At 32.2% G+C, this 21,490-nt stretch overlaps 1 protein-coding gene across 1 annotated transcript in view; it reads right to left on the bottom strand.

Moving 5' to 3' along the window:
* LOC124366929 (small conductance calcium-activated potassium channel protein-like) overlaps positions 1–21,490 on the bottom strand; it is a 435,022-nt gene that overhangs the window by 41,367 nt on the left and 372,165 nt on the right. The window lies entirely within an intron of this gene.

Below are 21,490 nucleotides of genomic sequence, written 5' to 3'. Positions count from 1 at the left end.
CGACTGAAGCGATATCAATGTCGAGGAAGACTACTGGCGTTTCCAATTATCCTCAAATCGATAATTCATTCGACACTGGTTTTGGTTTTAAGTAATAGCTTCTTCTAGTGCTTCGACGCTCTTAAATCACCTAAGTCTGGTCAAAAAACCTCCTTTTCCACATTTAGTTTGGACATTTTTATAACACAAAGTAGGCTTTGCTTTTTCAAATTTATTGACTTTAAGTTGTAATATGTCGTGCCCACAGGCACTTTGATAATCAGACTACTGGTTTTAATTTTAAAGTATTCAGTGTTGCCAACTTGCTTACACACAAAGATTGTAATTTACCTCGTGTTTGTTTTACGCACCATAATATTTTTAAATTTCGTATTTTTAACTCAGTCTCTATGTTAAGAAGAATAGAACTAACCTTTCGATTCGGTAACAGCAAGCCTGGTGTTTCCCTGGATTTTCCCTATTTACTCAATAACACCTTCCTCAGTTTCTTTGGTCGAGTATTCATCGCTATGAATGAAACCATCTTATACTAATTGAAAACTTTCTAACGACGCGAGTAAGTCCAATTAACGCGCATCCTCGTGTTCAAGCAGTTAATTATAAGACAGATTTAAACGTGATTAATTAATATGGTTCGGGACATATGGTTACAACATTTGCAATTTCCAGCCAAGGTCATAATAGCTTAGCGTTGATCGTTGTACGTTTTATTGAAACAATTAATGAACAAACAAAATGGCTGTTAAACAAGATAACATTTTATTATAACTAATTACTTACGAAACTATGTGGGTTATAACGATTACAGTTATGAATTTCTTTCTTTTCATGTTATAGCAGATTCCTACAAAATTAGTAGACTAAAGTATGGCATTAGTAATAGACCTCCACATTTCAACATTTCCTCGATAAACAGTATTTATGTAAAAATAATTGTTGAAAAGAACATAACCGCTCACAATAGTTAGTGAATATACTCTGCCCTACGCAAGTTTTAAATACAAACATTTTTTGCTATCATAAATAACTTACACAATCACTTAGTACCATCACAGTTGTGAAATAAATATTTAGTCATGTTGGAAGGGAAATCCGTTGTAACAAAATATGAAAATTTTAGTCCTATGGATATTTGAACACGACGATCAACATATTTCGCTTGTAATGAACAAGCTAATATTTTTCTTAAGGGTAATTCCTTGTCGAGAGAAAGGAAATTGACGAAACTAAAATTTAAATAGAATCCCCAACTTTGGTTGAATGGGCGCTTTTCGTGACTAATAAAAAAGTAATAGATCATAAGTATATTATATTGAAAGCATTGACAATTAAAAATGAGTTTTGTGGATATAGCCTACTTATGAGCAATTCATGACTGCATCTTCGAATAATATCAAAATACCATGTCAATTTCCCTGTCCACTGATACAGTGAACAGTTAAATATCGTATTTTAAGTCGAAGAAGCCTCAACTGCAGCCGTGTTGTGAAGCCAAGTAACCAAGAGCAAGGCAAAGGTAAACTTCGTGTAGTTACTAGGGACTTCTGAGAAGTTGGAAGCGGCACTTTCAACTTGGACAATGCAACTTTGACGGCCGAACTTGCAACAATGCACTTGACAGCATCTCGACCCTAGAGAACTATCTAGGCTTTGCTTGTTGTTGACATCTATTGTGGAGAGCTCACTAAACATGTGTTACATGTAGAGTGTTACATATTGTAGGTACTAGTGTTACTAGTAGAATCACTTACAGTTCATGTTGAAAAGAGAGGGAAACATTAAATACTTGAATTGCATAGGCAAATTTGTTACATATCAATAAGGAATAAACATAAAAAAGTTTTGTATTAAAATACATCGTAGGTTGTTGTGTTTAATACTAGTAGGCTAACAAATAAATGATTAAATCAAAACACTGCGATTTTACATGGTCAACCAGTATTCATAAACCAGAATTGCGGTAGCTGTCAGTAAAGACATTTAAACATATTTAAATACATTTCAAGATAGATTTTACAAACAAATTGTTAAAAAAAAGGTTAAGTTGAATAACAACCATTCCCTAAAAAAAGAAAGAAATAATATACAAAAAATAATAAAAAATAAACAAACAAAATAAAAAACAAGACTCATGAATATTTTTAGTACAGTCCAGGATGGACAACTGTACCAACTGGTGAAACAAATTATTTATATTTTATGCTGTATTGAAATAAACCTGAACGTACGAGTAAATTCCTATAATGTTACGTGTTAACGACTTACAGCTATTTATCATCCGATTTCAAATGTGATGCTTAAAACTTTAGTATTTTATATCAATGTTTACGCTGCTAACAACATAATTTTGTTACAAATATTTAGGTACATTCTGTTTAGGTGGTAGTGCGCCATACCATATGTCACGTAACATGCATCGTTGAGGTTGAAGGCAAAATCTGATTTCAATACGTTAAATCGTTACTATTCCACATGTTAATGTGTCATGGCCTGTGCTGAGTGTACTTTAACAATTTACTTATTCTGAAATCTTCTCGTTGCTATTATGTAAATATCTCGTACACAGCGCAGAGTAATGTAAAAGTGTTCACTAACGCTCTGCCAAATCCCAAGAAGCGACATACATCTTGATCAAACTGGATATTGCTTATATATAGGTGAAGGTTTATGCAAAATTTCAACTCTCTAGGTCAATTCGTTCTTGAGATATCGTGCGGACAGACTAAATAGACAGAAACGAAATTTTTCAAACCCCTCGAGTGACAAGCTTCGCTACCGCTCAGCCAATAACACCCTACCCTGCAGGATACCAAATCTTATATATATATATATTTTAAAATTGTTCGACGAGAGAAATATCTCAAGTTTTTAGACGCGGTAGACGAGACTGGGAAATTGTTTTCCAAGCAATTATCTGAATGAAAGAGTTGGAACTGGGCAAAACATTAACATAAAGACAAACAATTTCAGTTCTGGCAACATTTGTAGTCCATTAAACAAAGAGAAGACTTGATGCATGGGCATTGTCTTGATGAGAGGCGGCGCCAAGATATAGATGGCAGCTCTTAACAATTCAGGGGTACCATCGTTTGCCAAACAAATATTCTTTTATAAATTATGACCTTGACAGTTAATGTCCGTTGCAATTTATAATAAGATACCGATTGAATTATGCATATAATTAATATATTTCAGTTTCTTCAAAACCGATTCAAATCTTCCTGAGACAGTACTTTCGGATCTTATTGTTCACGACAGAAATAGTTATTTATATTAATAGTTATAATTTGCGTTGGCAACTAGTAAACTTATACAGGTATAGCGAGAACACGTGTCTTGATAAATAATGCGAATTTATTATTTCCTTGATGTTTATATTATTGAATGCCACAAAAAATATGTTATTTTAAACGTTTTAACTTACTTTAACAATCAAACAAATTTTAATTCTCCAGATTAATTATTAACCTTAGTTAAGGTGAAGTACCTTAGTGTTAAAAACTCTTTATATAGGATACTTCCAATATTATTTTGATGTAATGCATGAACTGTATAGTTTGTCGTTGACTAATAATTTTTCATGACTTTAATATTGTCTAACGTAATTTAAAATATCTCCTTTAAGATACGTATCAAGGAATGCTAAAATTGACAATTCAGAAAAATATCCCTACCAGTCTGAATTTTGTGGGTTTTAGGGGTTACATACATAACTGAGGGACACCCCTGCCCGCGTCACGTCGCTGTTGATAAATCCCGGCCATCTGTGATCAGCAGTTTCCCCGCAGTTGACATTGCAAAGTTACTTAACATCGGAAGTAGACAATTTTACTTGACGAAACAAAGGTATACTGTTTTTTGTTATTGTTAAAAAAATTCTCGTTTTATATATTCGAATATTGTGTATTCGTTTGTATTATTATCGTATTATATAAATAACAATGTTACTGTCTTTAATTTTAGAGTTGCTACTTATTCACGTTAACATATTAATTTATAAATATACTTGAAGTGAAGAAAAACGTTGAATAAGTTCTGGAACACACTTGGCTACAAAGAAATTAACGGTATGCGCCAAGTAACTTATCAAGTACCTCAAAATTAGTTCACGCGTGCTTTCCACCTTTTCACAACATTTAAAATATTCAGACTACGAAATCATTTACTTTAGTATCTTAGTGATAAAATGCTTTATGCGAAGGCTTCCAATACTTTGTCGACACAATGCATGCATTTTATAGTGTGTTATAGTTTGTAGTCATTGTTTTATTTAATCAAACAAAATATGTGCGTCAAGTAACTTATTAAGTACTTTGAGAAATTAGTTTCACTCATTTTACGTTCGATTAAATGTATACCAGGGATAGCCTTTTTAAATAATTTCGAAATAGAAATTTGGCTAACACAAACTTTTGCAATGAATCAGACGATTCACTTCCATACCTGTATAGTATCTTTTAAATTGACTTTCCAGTCAAAAATAGCAGATAATAGCCAAAAATTAATGTCTTTTAATTTCTTAATTGTTTGCGAATATTTTTTTCAAATTGTTCAAACCAATAATAGCGTGGTTTGGATTTTATTTAAAAAACTTTTAGGTTAAATGAATATTTTTCTATGCTTGGGTCTCCCAATATTTTGTACACACCCATTTCTGAACTTACAAGACCATTTGTATGAATGATAAATAGATTTGGTCCCAGTAAGGTTCCTTGTGGAACACCAGAAACGGTTTTACAGCTTTCTATAGATTCTTATCTAAAAATACAATTATTAACACTGTGCCATGTCTGTTTTTTTCTAAATGTTAAAACTTGTAAATATATTATTTTGTTCCAAGTTTGAAAACTACATTTATGACAACCTAAATTCCATGTGAAAGTTTTATAATTTGAAAAACTTAGGCTTGGAAGAGACTAAGGTTGGAAAGGGTGACGCCCTTTGTAATACTCGTGTATTAAAATTTCAAATTAAATCTTACGACATAAAAACATACACAAATCACATAAAAGTAAAAATAGGGATCACTAAATTAGCGGTTTCAGAAATAACATATATTTAAACCTTGAGACAAATGAAATAATATTTGTTCGTTGTAGTAATGTTCTGTATTTCAATAAATGGTACTTAATAACATATATTAAGTTCCAAATATTAAAATACGGAAGGTTATTACAACGAATAAACTTATAAGAAATGTTATTAATAAATAACCATAATATTAATATGAAATGGTTGACAGGAAGTGAAGAATAATTAAAAAGAAAACATACCATTACTTCTATAGTATCAAAATCATAAGAAGGGAAAATGTTATCAATGTGCAATTTAGATTTAATCTAACTGTTATAGTGATACTTTAATTATTATATTAAAAAGTAAGAAAACAATGTAACCACACGGGAACAAAGGGCGTACTCTAAAGAATCCTCGTTATATCAGAGCATTCTGTAGAAATACACAGAGATTAAATAATACCCGAAAATTCAGTTTTTTGTCTGTAATTGATCAAAGTAAAAACACGGGAAGTTGTTTCAAACAGATGGAGAAAAAGAAGAGATTATTGTACACATGAACAGCTACAACTGGAAATTGGTCGTAAACCTACTATCTAGCTTTTGTGTATGCTTGATTTAATTAACAAATTATATAGGTAGCAAAATAATTATTGAAAGAACGAATCATTTTCAGGTGCCCAATAGACCTAATCGTAGATACGTTCCTTGAACGAGCCGAATAAAAAATACTCGTAAATCCTGAAACAGTGGTACGATCCAAGGGATGTAGCGTTATTGATTAGATTGTTCATTATTAATGAATTGCCACCAACCAACACTTTTTTGGACTCAAGACTTCTATTGTATGCCCAAGCTGGTAGTAGTGTAGAAGTTGCGTGTTAAAGGCCTTTTTATTGCTCTAATCGTGATAATGGCAATTCTATAAATTCCTTAATGATTATAAATACGCTTAACGTTATTTGTAGCAGGAAGAAATACTTTTAATCCTAGTTTGTTATCAAGGCAAAACGAATGTACGAGTTGTACATGTTATGTTGAACCAAGCCTCTCCATCTTTAATTCGATAATTCTTGCCCTTCAGAAAATGTTAAACTGAAAATTATCGTAATATATATTTCATAATCTTATCACATAATGGCCTAAATAACGAAAGTTTGATTACATAATAAAGTATAACGCGTTTCACAACTATACAAGCAACGTTGGATCACAATATTTAAAACACGATGTTTGATGGATGATCTGGCGTCTGCTACTTTTATTTTGTTGGCCGGTGGTCAGACCGGTAGCTGTGTGAGCCTTTTTTCTAATCTTGGTCTTGTCGTCTGCTAAGCTAAGATTAGAAAAAAAGGCTCGGCACGGCTACCGATCCGACCACCGGCCAACAAAACAAAAGTAGCAACCGCCACAAATGATCTTGTGGGATTAAAAGTTGCATCTATATTAAAACCCAAACAGATGGACGCAATGATTTTGGAATTCAGTGCGCACAGTGATCACAACTTGAATTTGGACAACACCTGAGTTTCTAACCTTAAAATACAAAAATACTCATCGGTGTTTGTCTTCAACAGGTTTTTATCTACGGAGGAATAAAATGGAACGTCCACTAATGTATAAATGATATATTATAGAGGATTAAATATGTCAAATTACTTTGAAAGGTATTCGTAATCGGGAGACATGCAAGGAGCTGTATAGTGTTTGATGAACTATGCTATAGAGGTCCACACCACGTCTCCTGGAGCCACTTACCATGATACCACAAGACAGTGTGATCCCTCTGCCACAGTAGGTGTTAGGAACTATGTCCCCATAGCCGACGCTAAGCAGTGTGATAGCAATCAGCCACATAGAGTTTAGGTAGTTGGCATGATCCTCGTCATGAAACCTAGGCCACCAAACCGAGGTCAAAACTGGTTTATATTCAGGAACAAGTGCTCAAATTTTACAAAAAATGGAAAATCTTGGAGTAATTTTTGAAACACTCTTTTTGAGCACAAATGACATATTTTAAATGTACTGTTTCAATCCAGAATCTTACAATGTAAAAAGTAAATTATTTAAATTGTGAAAAAAGTGAAATATTTGAACAATAAAACCAAAAGTTTTTATGTTATGATGCTTTTGTAAATGAGTTTTTCGTTTGAAACACAATGACGAAATATGGAAAAAGGTGACTGTCTTAGTAAAGAAGAACTTCAGAGTTGATGCATTGGTCCAGTCAAACTATAGACCCACGTGAAAATATACTGAAACAGTTATGATATTTTGGATACTTTTGAATATTGCTTATTTCCGTAACTGTAAATCAGTGTGGTGTACTTAAAATGGCTACAAGAATGCATTATCTTTTAGAAAGAATAAAAGTATTTTTACTGTTTACATTTTAGTAGTACATTTATGTCTACTTAAAACATCCTCCAAGGATTTAGTACACGTTGCAAAAAACCCGATTTTGTAGCTTGCTTTAGATATAGTATACATATTTATATTTTGAGATATGATCCTATAGATTTATATTAGCAAAAATTATTATGTACGTCCTGAAATTTGGACGTCCTATTAGTTTTGGCTGACTTGTTTATGTTTATTTGGTAACTATGGTTCTGACAGTATAATATTGTATTAGCATGGTTAGTTTCCAGAAAAAAAACATCATGTTATGTTAAAAACCTATACGAATTGTCATTTACTTTCTTCCTAATATTTCCTGAGTTTTAAAAGGATTATAAACCTTTTTATATTTTATACTGATTGGAGGACATTTTATACTGACTGGAATAGTCAGACAATTTGAAGGATAAGAGGAAATAAAATTGATCTGACTAAATATTTTGAGCACAAAATAAGAAGGTTAAAAAAGGTAAAGGATGCCTTATTTTTCCAGTTAGGGTTAATAAGGTCTCTCTAACACTAGATCTGGGGACCAACGGCTTAAAGGTGACTTAAGAACCACCACCAACGGCCGGGCAGGCGAGCTGCTTGCGAGGACAGGATCGCTCAGTGGTCAATCATCTAAGCAGCAGCCACGCTCGACGTTGCTTGATTCGGTTATCTCGCGTTAACCGCTGTACCCGCTGCACTACGCCATTGGCAAGAGCAGATTAAGCAGGTTATATTAGGCTTCTTATCCCTAACTTTGCCGGACATCCTTTACTTTTATTACTTTACTTTGAGAGTCTTAGCTATGTCAAGAGTGCCGGTATCGTGTGTAAAATTTGCAATTTATTTGTAAAAGTAAATAAATCTATATCGTCTACTCAAATATTATAAGTGGGGCCATAAAGGCCTCGGGTCTACGAGGGCAGTGAAATTGAGGTTACAAATCAACTCTGAACGTTTGTGTTAAAAGTGATAATATGTCATTGAAATCCTAACAGAGAATTAGAACTACATTCACGTTTTAAGAAAGGTTTATGAGTTGAGACATGTTTAGTGCGCGATGTTTGGTGTTTTGTGGCTAAGAGAAGATGCTGACACAGGGTTGTGAGGAGTAAAGAAACAAAAAATGCACAGCAGCGGGAATGAAAAGCTTGGCTACGTAAAACAACAAAACCAGCAGTGAACATATCGAAAGCTCAAAGAAGTGACAGTGCTGTACACGAAGCAGAAACAATAGAGGTACACACACACAACACCGACATAAATAAACATAACATAACATGACATGCAGGGATGTTGGGGATCACACCTGAAAAATTAACCATCAAAGGGATATATACTACTGACAGGATGATAGTCACAATTTTGACAGGTAGCTAGACTATATAACAACATATGCCACACTTGAGAAAGGCTTAAAGTGCGTACAAATATAGAAGTCGGCCGTCCTCGCGGAAACTAAACTGTTTGTGAATGGTTGCCTTTCATTCACGATTTTATGCAAGGATGAGTTGTCTTTGAAATCTCCATGAGCGTTTTGCAAATATTTTCACACAATGCGAGTTATTTCCACGCAATTTTTAAACATCGCACAAATATCATGGACCGAAATTTTTGAAGTATTTTTCTAAGTGCATTATAAACACATGAATCTGTATAAAAATATATAAATTTTAAATAAAACTGACACATCCTAATTTATTGATAAGTGGAAAGAAACGGGCCAGTAGTCAAACTGAACAAAATATCTAATATTTATTAATATTAATAGTCAATTAAATGCGTAGCTAACTATACATAATTTTCTCATAGCAAAAGAGAGAGTATTTTTATAGTCCAGGAAATCGAATTTTGCTTTATTGCGTGCTTTAGGAAAATGTTTTTAGCCAGTGTAGTCGTCCATTCGCGTAACTGTACGTACGAGTATCATGCGTAAAGAACGAACGGATATGGTTGTTGATCAGGACATATATTTCAATTGTTTCGAAAATATAAAATTTGCACGTAATAGTAAACACCATGCATTTAGTTACAACTCAAAATATTTCAATAACACGCTAAATAATATGATAATCGTTATATTATTTAGAACCTATTATGCGCTCCAGAAGGCGTATAAAAGTACCTAATATTTGTAAGCACTCTTCAAAATAAAAAATATACTCGGTAAATAAATAATGTTCATTAACTTTGAAAATCAGATTACATTTTTCAATATATAATGCCATACATCACAGCTAGATAGACTTTTGTATAGTAATGTGCAAAAAATGATTATGAATTTTGAATAAGTGCAAAGGTTCATTGAGACCTGCAGAGGGTACTGAGTCGAAGTCAGAGTTTCATCAGTTTTCATTAACACTTCTGCGATGATAAGGAAAGTGAAAACAATGTTGTAAAAATGTCGTTTTACATTCTGACATTGCCGTATCATAACGCTCCTACTTCAAGAGTGTTGTATGTTGTTTTACAGAACTTTTACAGAAATAATGTATTAAATTAACTGAATTAATCACGGCCTTTCTAGAATTTTCTAAAGTAAAGTAATAACGGCAGAATTAGTAATACGATAATGCCAATAAAACAGTACCTTATTTTAGTAAACATTCTACTTCAAAGTATAAAAAAATATACTTTAAGGTAAATTTTGATCATATCAAAACGCTCTCACTACAAGATTTCAGTATTGCATGTTGTTCGCATTTGAGCAATGTGAACTTTTACAGAAATAATGTATTCAATTAACTGAATTACTCACTGCCTTTCTAGAATTTTCCAAAGTAAAGCAACAACGGCAGAATGTAGCAATACGATAATACCGATAAAATAGTACCCAATTTTAATAAACATTCTACTTCAAAAGTAAAAAAAACTTTTAAAGTAAAATTTTAATGAAATCTGGGTACTGATTGTAAGAATACTGAGATTTTGAAGAAACTATTGTAAATTTGATTTATGAATAGATTCCGAATAATTGTTATTTCGACCAAATAAATTATAAAATGTAATTGATAAAGATAGTAAAGTTAATTAAGAAATTAAGCAGCTTAGAAAATAAGCTATAGCAAGTTTTATTAACACAATAACGTGCTATAGCGTGGCCTATATCACATATACAATACTCAAATTAAATTACCAATGAAATAGCTAAGAATGATTTTTCGTTATTGTTATTTGTGATTTATGATGAATGATTTGGAAAGGTGACGTAATTTCGGACATTTACAGTAGTTATTAATAGAATAGTCAGTCTCCCACAGTCACTTGTGGATAGCTGACGTGTTACTCAGGGCGCTTGTGCAGTGATATGATTGGTACTTCAGTCACTCAGGACCCTCAAGAATGCAGTAAGTAAATATTGCAAGTATATATATATATAGCTTGGTTTTTGACCGTAAAACGTTGTGTATATTCTTAGTATTATGGCTTAAGGAGGTTTTTTTGGCACCTGACGAAGAGGACATTTTGATTCTCGAAACTTAATGTCCTATTTTTGTAACATCTAACGATAGCATACGTCCATTATCATGTTCTCGTACGTAAAAATTCTGTTAATCAGTATCAAAGAATATTTATCCATATAAGAGCGAGGGTTCAAATTGCAATTTTCAGATTACTGGCTTAATGTGATATACTAAAATATTGTATTGTCAGTAATATTTGCTTTGAATACTGCAACTCTTACACTCGTGTTTCGGTGTAGAAAATTTAAATCAGTATAATTTTTTATATGTGTTTTATAATATTGTTTTAATTTATCAAATTATTATAATGTTTTCATAGTATGGATTTACGTTGTTGCTTTTCTTAGACTCTTTTTTACCGTTCAAGAATGTAAGCCGTTCAAATTTCATTTTTTCATTCCACTTTTTTGTCTCGTCAGGATATTTTACTATTTAATTTTCAGATTATTCAAAAGATTTTCTCTTTCATCTTGCATCCTTACATTGAGGCTCCAGAGTTCTAAAGACCACAATATACTTGCGTAATGAGCGCGTGGGTGTCATTCTTTCGATGTATAAAAACTGTTTCAAGAGAGTTTTTTTTTTCATTCCCCCTACGTAAAAAAAAGAAAAAAAAACTCTCTTGAAACAGTTTTTACACATCGAAAGAATGACACCCACGGTTTATTCGACCGGATTGCGGCAGGATATATTCATTGATTTATCAATAAAATGCAAAGATAAAAGTCTTTGTTGGTTGTAAGCCGAAAGGATCAATACATTCAAATAATAAAATCTAGCGAACTGTAAACCATATTTATGCGGTATAAAAATCCCAGGCCAACTGAATAAAAACTTTATCGTTTATGGTAACGAAAATTCTACATAAAGCTAGAAAATGTATTTGGCTGAAAAGAACCTTTAGTTTGTGCATAACCAAGATCACAGCACATTGATGAAGATACTCAATTTCTTAATTATATTAACGAAGTCATAAAAAATCAGTTTATGATATTGTCTTTGAATATAATCTTTTACCCTTTACTTAATATATAATAACGAAATGAGTAATGTAATTTTGGGGATTCATAATTAACCCTCAGCGCGAAAATAATATGGGAATATTGTGATGAAATATCAATACTGCAATTAGGCCATAATAAAGTATTGTTAATTATTAACTGATCAGATGACTCAAACGCACATAATGAAATTCGACCTATCCAGTCCAGTAGTTATTGGAATTATTCATATTACATTTGCGATTATTATTTTACTGAACATTGAGGTTTGTCTCGTATGCATACCGCATGGATATTACATTTTAAAATATGTGAAACATTAATAAAAAAAATATAATATCGCGGATTTAAAATTTGTTGGATTACAGCATTATTTATACGTAGTAACATTATATAAATGCATGTCTGCCTTTATGTCCCTTATAGACTCAGAAACTATTTGACCGCTCATTATGAAAATTATAATATATATATATATATATATATATATATATATATATATATATATATATTTTTCCACCGAGAAGGTTTATATGCTATGTCCATTGATGTACTCACTACCAGGTGGCGCTGCAAAATATAAACGTTATCAAAGTGCCTGCACATTATAAACTGCAATTACGAGACAGTTACGTATATTAAATAGCCATAAACGCTATTTGAAGGCGCTAAGTTTTGATGTATATTTGTCTTTAAAATAAATTTCTGGTTGAACTTAAAGCTTGAGTGTTAGACCACTTTATAATAAAGTGCATGTACGTGTACAATGGTTATAAACGTACAAATGATCTTGATCGTGGCTGCAAGGAAATCTCTACATCGACGTCGGAAACAGCTAGTGTTATAATAAAAATTGAATTATGCAGGGGTAAAAATATGAAAGATTTTAAAGAATGAGTTTTTATTGTAGCGGCGAGCAGTGTTGTTGGATTAATATAAGAGCAAATGTTTTCTTTTTAGTGCGCTAGGAATATAACACTAGCAAAAAAATTATGTTATATTACCTCGATTAGTGGGAAAATGCTTCACATAATAATCATTAATATTCTGTTGTAAATAATGGACAGTGTGCAAATATTGCAGGTGCCCAATGTTAGATTTTGCCTACGGGTAATACTGACTGAACGATTTTATTTCTGTAAAAGTTTTAACAACTGAATCCTATTGAAACTGTAGCAAATAAAATTCACTTCGAGAATATGTAAAATAATCTACATGGGCAATTTTGTGTTTGAGGCTTACGTGGCCGGTGTCACGACTAAGATCTGTTTTCTAATCCACCCGATTCACAATTTCAGTACCGGCTTTATTAAATTTCTATTCGCAATGATGGAGGCATAAAGTGCATTTGTCCCCAGATTAGTTGGTCAGGAGGATGTGTTAAAATAATATATATATATATATATATATATATATATATATATATATATATATATATATATATATTAAATTGTATAAATGGCAATTGCCTTATTTAATTTCAATAAACATTGAATCGCAAAAAGTACTTGCTCCGCCGGGAGTCGAACCCGGATCTCTCACTTGCCGGGTGAATGTGAAAATAATTGAATCGGAAAAAGTAAGCGCTCTGTGGTGTAATGGTAGCACATTCACCCGGCAAGTGAGAGATCCGGGTTCGACTCCCGGCGGAGCAAGTACTTTTTATATATATATATATATATATATATATATATATATAATATCATATATATATATTATATTATTTATGTGTAGGTAAAGGTTATTGGAATTAATTGAACAGGTCTGTATATTATTCAAACACATGTCACGTGTATCTTTCTTCTGTCTCCTAGCCGTGTTCTACCCACTTCCCTATAGCGGTGTTCCCTCCTTATTCTCTATATCTTCCTCGATCATATTAATTTCAAGTCGAGATCTGTTTCAATTGCTAAATGTATGTTAAGTCTCTAATCTCGTATCCTTTGATTTCTTATTTCATTAAAATCTTTACCTATTTTTCGGTTTTTATAATGTTGTCAAATCTCAAATCAAAAGAAATAGATCCTGATGGGATTGCTTGGTTGTAAATACAGTTATTTTAATTCCAGATTTGGAACATTGTGGGAAAGTTAAAGAATTTCTAAAGTTTGAGAGTGAAATAAGGCAACGTCTATGTAGGTATTGTAGATAAATGTAAGATCAGTTTGTAACAGAAATTTAATAACTTAGTAGGGCTTTTAAAGAGGTCTAATATTTTTAATTTCCAAGACATTAAACATCTACGAACCACTGAACTATATAAACTATTAGCTTTTTCCCGTGGCTTCGCACGCTTTTCGTAAGCTTTGCTCGTCTATGAGCACTTCTGCTTTAAGTGAATGATATTTCCAACGCTGATGTAGAGTTTCACTTGTTTCCACGATCAAGAAAATCTGTAAAAAATATATGTTTGCAGCCATTGTACACGTGCATATACCTGTACTTTATTAGAAAGTAGTCTAACACTCAAGCTTTAAGTTCAACTTCAAGAAATTTATTTTAAAGACAAATATACATAAAAACTTAGCGCCTTCAAATAGTATTTGACTATTTAATATACGTAACTGTCTCGTAATTGCAGTTTATAATGTGCAGAAATTTATTTTAAAAACAAATATACATCATAACTTAGCGCCTTCAATAGTGTTTGGCTATTTAATATAAGTTACTGTCTCATTATTGCAGTTTATGATGTACAGGTGCTTTGAACTTTTGTAGCACCGTCTGGTGTCGAGTTACATCAATGGGCATAGCATATAAACCTTCCCCGTGGAAAAAAGTATACATAAATATTTTCATAATGATCGGTCAAATAGTTTCTGAGTCTATCAATGCCATACATACAAACGTCCTCTTTTATATAGATAGATAGATGGTGCATTTGATTTAGCATACATGTGTCAGAGAAGAGATATTAATAATCAATAAATGTTGGTATTATTTATTATAAAATGTGTGAATTTTAGTACATAAATATATAGAGATAAGTTGATGTAGAATCGATCTTACCGATTTTATTTTAGAGAGTTTATTTTAAAAATTTAATGTTTTTAGTATTCGAGGGATAAATAAAATTAAACATGTCTTAAAATTTATAAAAAATTAAAAAAGCTTAAAATAAAAATATTTTGAAAAAATTTATCTTAATTTAAGAAATAAGATGATTGCTTTGGCTTCTACCCCCCCCCCCATAATTGAATCTTAAATATACTACTGTGTAGAATACAATTTAGAGGTTTAGCAGTTTGTCAGTATTGTTTACAATATATAAAACAAATCAAAACTCAAACTTATTAGAGAATAATTCCTTTTTAATACACACACAGTACTACTGCTTTGTTGTGATTTTTTCACAGTCCTGATTTTAATGTTGTGCCATGTAGTTTACACAGCTTTAATTAAAAACAGTGTTTTATTGAAAGTTTTATTTTATTTATGTAATTATGTCTTGTGGGAAAATATCTGTTCCTTAAAATTGTAGTTGACGACTACTGGTTACTCTATAACTGTACTTAAGAACGAATATTTCCTGAATTCTGTGCCTCGTGGTGAACCAACACTAAAACGACGTTTTAATAAATAAAGGTTTCAATATTTGAAATATACTAGTTCTTTTTTGAAGCAAGCTATGCATGGAATAAATCAGCAAAATATATACTACACAATTATTAAGGTATTAAGAAGACTTCTGCTATCCACCAGTTTGTACGTTAACGAGTGTTGTAAATATGGCTTGGTAGCATGTGAACATGCATTTGCGTTTCTGTTATCTTTCCATCCTTTATTACTGGTACAGCAAGCATGACCTGGCTCATTACTTAAATATCATAGACGGCTTCAATATTTGTATGAAATATACCACAAGAAAAAAGTGTTCACTAAGTTTTTGTGTATTGTGTAGTTGTGTTATTTAGTGATAGAATGATTTTTACTCTACAGTTATACTCTACAGTACTCTACAGTTATACTTGGCCTACACGAGATCGAGTAAAGGAAATGGTTTTCATTTAAATATGTTGGATATGAAATACATAAATAAAGCTTAAATACAATGTAGTGAAAGACTGGAGAGACTTAAAAGAATAGAACACAAACTATTCATTATTTTAATTTTTCAAATTAAAATTTTCACTGCAGAATTTAACTAACGTATTAATAATAACCGGAAACTGGATCTTCAGCTCCTACGTAGATTAAGTGCAAGCCTAACTATTAGATTTTAAAATTATCGGATAAAAGTGTTGTGTGCGATAGCCTACACAGTTTTCTTAAGAAATAAAAATAAAACTCAGACATTATCCACTTCAATTCTTATTGTTATAATTTTATAAAATACGGACCCGTACCCCACAGAATAGTATCAAATCTCTTTGCTAGGGCAGCCCGCACCAAAGTAGTCCGATGACGTGTAAGGCGGTGTTGCCAAATCGTTGCTGATCACCAGCTGTTCCTGCTATGACGCTGGCGTGCTATAACCATGTCGTCTGTCTGTATAACAGATTCAATAAAATGCACGTTTATTTGTTCACGGGAACAGGTGATGGTGTTTGTTTATTGCAACATATGTTGAGACCGATTAGTAATTTTCCATAACCGTAAACATGGCAACATTGTAGGACAGGCCGTGTAGAGGGGGGGGGGATCAAATTCACCAACCTCTATCGGACTATTTTAGCACAGCCTGCTATAGTGTGCTCTGTAAGGCAGAACTTTAAAAAGTAAGGATTTTGAAATTAAAATCCAATTTTGGCTTCACGAAGAGAAATCACTACATAGCTTTCAGTTTATCGTTTACTAAAGTCCTTTACTGCAATATGCCAAGCAAACGTTTTCCACAAGATAAAGGATATTGGGTTGTATGGACAGGTGTAAGTTTGTTTATCAACTATCATTTAATTAAATAAAAAGTTTAAACGTTTATTGTACAGTTGTTGTTTGTCCCAAACTGAAATAAAAGCCACGTGTCTTACTTTCTTGAATGAATCTCATTTTGCAAATTAAACTGTTTAGGATTGTTTTAGAGCCACGGCCATCATTATACAGGGTTAATTATTTAATTTTAATTAACTTACATTATTTATTTGGCGTCTTCAGTGAGAGATGTACATTATTTCATTCACATGCATCTTGTTATCGAGGGTGTGATTGGACTGTAGCAATTTTAATGGACTTTATTAATTTGAATAGGCAATAAGTTTAACATTCTTAGAATCGTTCAGAGATGACGGTAGAATTGACTACCGTAAAAGGAAGTTTGCTATAAAACTATGCGTGCAATTATACAATATCTACGGCAGCAAATGCATGCAGTGAGGAAGTCATAGAAGTAAAAATGAAAAAAATAAAACAACATCAAACTATATACAAAATAACATGTTTGTGTTTATCAGGCTACTGTATAACCAGAAGAAATAAAAATACGAAAAAAAGGAATTAGTTTCAAAATTTAAATCTTACGTAAATCAAATATTGCATGTTTTTACGTAAAAATAGCCACCTTGAATGTAAGGTTATAGTTTTTGTTCTACATACACCATGTTGCTTAAAGTACCTGAGGTTCTCACCCAATATGTAACTTTATACATTGATAAAGTTGTTTCAATTGTATTCTAATTTTTAATTTTACGACATTAATATTTTTAGCCTTTAATTTGTGGGAAAATTTGTGATGAAGTGTAGAGGAAAAGTGCAGTTGCCTTGAGTAGTAATATATTTTTTTAAGGAGGATAGGATAATGTTTTGGTTCGATGAGTAGATAAAATAACAATACAGTAGATATCGTGTACACAAGTTTCAATATAAAAGGTACCATTGTCTAACAAACCACATTAATTTACGTGTAATCAATAATAGTTATACAGAGTGAATTTTATGTCCTGGCACACCTGGATATAATTTAAACGGCCCGAGATATCTATGCGAAACCTTGACCCTACCTATTATAACATAGTTTTTTAGTTTTTCAAGTTGTTGAAAATTTTGCCCCCCTTTTCTATAGGGGGGTAAAGGGGGGCAACTAAACATTTTCAAATACAACCCCCTATCATGCGACCTCTCATTTTAAAGGGAATAAAAAAAGAAATCCAATAATACAAACTAGAGGTCTCTAAGTTTATTTTAACAGATTTTATGACAAATTTACAATAATAAAATCAGTAACTGTTTATCGTAATATGAGTCAACACTAACGCAAATTTTAAAAACAGTTACCTGTTCTAATGTAGCAGATGTTCAAACTGTTCACCTTCGGCTGTTTGACAGTGTGCTAGACGTGTGTAAAAACTTGAGACATGATAGGGGTTTGTATTTGAAAATGTGTTATTTGCCCCCCTTTACTCAATTGTAAATTTGTCATAAAATCTTTTTAAAATAAACGTAGAGACCTCTAGTTTGCATTATTGGATTTCTTTTTTTATTCGATTTAAAATGAGGGGTCACATGACAGGAGTTTGTATTTGAAAATGTTTAGTTGCCCCCCTTTAAAACCCCTTTAAAAAGGGGGGGGGCAAAATTTTCAACAACTTGAAAAATTAAAAAAATATGTTATAATAGGTAGGGTCAAGGTTTCACGTATATATCTCGGGCCGTTTAAATTATATCCAGGTGTGCCAGGACATAAAACTCACTCTGTATAATAAACAAACATTAGCTGTACTTACTATTTGTGTAAGTGTTGTAATACTTTTAAAGGTAAAAGGTGACTCACAAATTTTGATAAATATTTTTAAATTTTGTTTTAATTAGCATTTTTATTGAAGAAAGAAATAAAATGCAGTATAAGAAAAATTGTATTTATACATGTTATATGTAATTTACTAAAGTCAGTCTCAGTTTTACACGCGAATGTTGAAGTTCTCCTGCCTCAGGTAGGGTGTTCCGTAAATTACAACTTTTGTACTGCGTAACACTTTGTATGCGTATTGTTGGGCGATTGTCAAGTTTGTTTGTTTGGTCCCTTAGATTTTACATATTAATTATAGGAAGACGTTTTGTACAGTCATAAAAACCTTTTTATCTCATAAATAAAACTATTAAATGTGAATAGTTAATAAACTTTCTATTTTTACTCCAATAACGTACTGGTTCCTATTCTTGTACTTCAGGATACATAAAACAAGTAAAAGTTGCAAATATATACAATGAAAAGTAAATTATATTTGTACCGGAAAATGGCAATTTTAACATGGGTGAGATAGATTGCTGTCTTAAACATTCACAGATTTTAATAATTTGTCACGAAATACCTATTATAAATTACTCATAAAAAGATTTTTATCCTTATTGAGTTATTTTGGATATATGAAGATCGTAGCTCTATTCCGGAACAGTTTATCACAGTACCCTAGACTACGGTCGGATTCATTTGTATGGAACAAATGTGTTACCAAGAGTAAAAGATATCCTGTTGTCTTTCCCAGGGCAGAATTCCTGATAGTCCGATCCTTAGCAGGATAATACCGAACACTACCATCTCCTTCTCCTTAGCACCCATAATTTAAGTCAAATATACCTCAAAATGTTATTTAAAAATTGTCATAACTGTTGTATGAGGCTGGAAAGTATAAGCTACCCAATCATAAAATGACAGAAAACCTGGAGCAACATATAACCAATCAGGATTTCGATAGAGGGCAAAATTGAAAATAAATTACGAATTGTGTTTTCATTCACATGTGAGTACAATACCATATAAAGAACAACTAGTATTATCTATAAATTATTTAATTTATGAGGATGATAGGAGGTCGGGAATTTCCATCGTTATGTCCGATAAACTGTTATTAAGAAAGATGAAAACTGTGGGAAATTCAACTCTGCTCTCAAATCATAAATCATCCATAACAAACTTTAAACAAAGTATTGATTTTGTGTTTGAAAAATTTTGTATAAATAAGTACTGCCAAATAAATTGGATTTTTATAATAGGCTAAAGAAAAATGAGTAGAGTTTTAACTGTTAGAGTTGCGTTAATATAAAGATGTAATATGATTGCTCAAAGGCCTTAACTCAAACTTCTCTTCTATGTGCTTGTGTTTGTTTGTTTGTTCCCATGTACATTCGATAAAGGCCGAACCAACTGACCTAAAATTTGCAATTTTGTAAACGTCCGACGTGTATACGAGGACCATAGCAATAATTTTAAATTATGTAATTCCAGCCGAAGACGAAGAATTTAACGGTAAACTGAAAAACTAAGTCAAAATTCAAATTGAAAAGCAGCATTAAAATCAGTTTTTTAGACTAATTACGACATGTATGCATCGGAAAATTGTACAGTGACTTAGTATGAAAACGAGGCATGCTCAAAAAGAAACCTCCCGCAATGACCTGTATTGATCTTGTTCATTTAGGAAAAATGCTGAGAAACCACTCATGCCTAAAAGAACACCTTTGGGCTAGCTTCCGGAGTGACAAGATATTCAGGATGGGTAAGGTTAGGAGTAGGAGGATTATTCGTCATGGCACCTTGGAAGAAGGGAATGCTGACAATGTTTCAGCATGTTCCAGTCAAAGAGGACACCAATCCCTTATATCCAGGCTAGCAAGGGCCTTCAACATTAAAGAAGTAGACTAGACCTATCGATCCACCCTTATGCCTCAACATCTCGACATTTACGGTTAGTGATGTGCTGCTCCTGGATAACTATAAGGTTACCCAGATTTAAGTCACACATCGGTTTTTGCTGTACCCAGTATAAGTTTAACTGTAAGGCATATACTGTCAGAAGTGAACCTTCCTTTTAGAGATCCTTTCAATACAAAAATGATTAGGGCTTTAAGGATTTTTCTCGCATGTACTGTTTTCTAGATAAATTAATTTTCTAGTGAACATATTGATACGGGAATTATGGGCATTGGTCCACATTTGGGTCAAACGATATCATCTGTAAAGGTAAATAATTTTTGCATTAGACATCAAACAGCTATTTTTGTTCATAGTCTGTATAAAATGGAGAGTAATGGTATGGGAATTGGTCTAGATTAGGAACTAACTATATAAGTTGTAAATGTAAAGAATGATTTGTATTAGATATCAAACACCTGCTCTTGTTCATAGTCTGTGAAAACTGGAGAGTAATGGTATGTGAATTGGTCTAGATTAGGAACTAACTATATAAGTTGTAAATGTAAAGAATGATTTGTATTAGATATCAAACACCTGCTCTTGTTCATAGTCTGTGAAAACTGGAGAGTAATGGTATGTGAATTGGTCTAGATTAGGAACAAAATATATAAGTTGTAAATGTAAAGAATGATTTGTATTAGATATCAAACACCTGCTCTTGTTCATAATCTGTGAAAACTGGAGAGTAATGCTGTGGGAATTTGCCCAAATTTTGAACAAACTCTTTTAGTTAAACATGTAAAAAAGAATTGTATCAGATATCAAACAGCTACACTTTCTCTTCGTCAATGAAACTGGACAGCTATATGTTGGAATTGAATTTGCCCTAACAATACAACTGTCATAAATAAGCGGTTGTGAAGATCAAGGTTTATTTTAATTTGATGATTTATATTAGTTGTTGCTGTATCTGCAGTATTAAACCTGGAATGACGACGATGCGTCGTAATATAATATTCTTTATGAAATGACGTGATCGATTCTGAGTTAAGGGTC

Source organism: Homalodisca vitripennis, chromosome 7, assembly GCF_021130785.1.
Source record: "Homalodisca vitripennis isolate AUS2020 chromosome 7, UT_GWSS_2.1, whole genome shotgun sequence".
Classification (NCBI taxonomy): domain Eukaryota; kingdom Metazoa; phylum Arthropoda; class Insecta; order Hemiptera; family Cicadellidae; genus Homalodisca; species Homalodisca vitripennis.
This window is presented reverse-complemented; position numbering and strand designations above follow the sequence as displayed.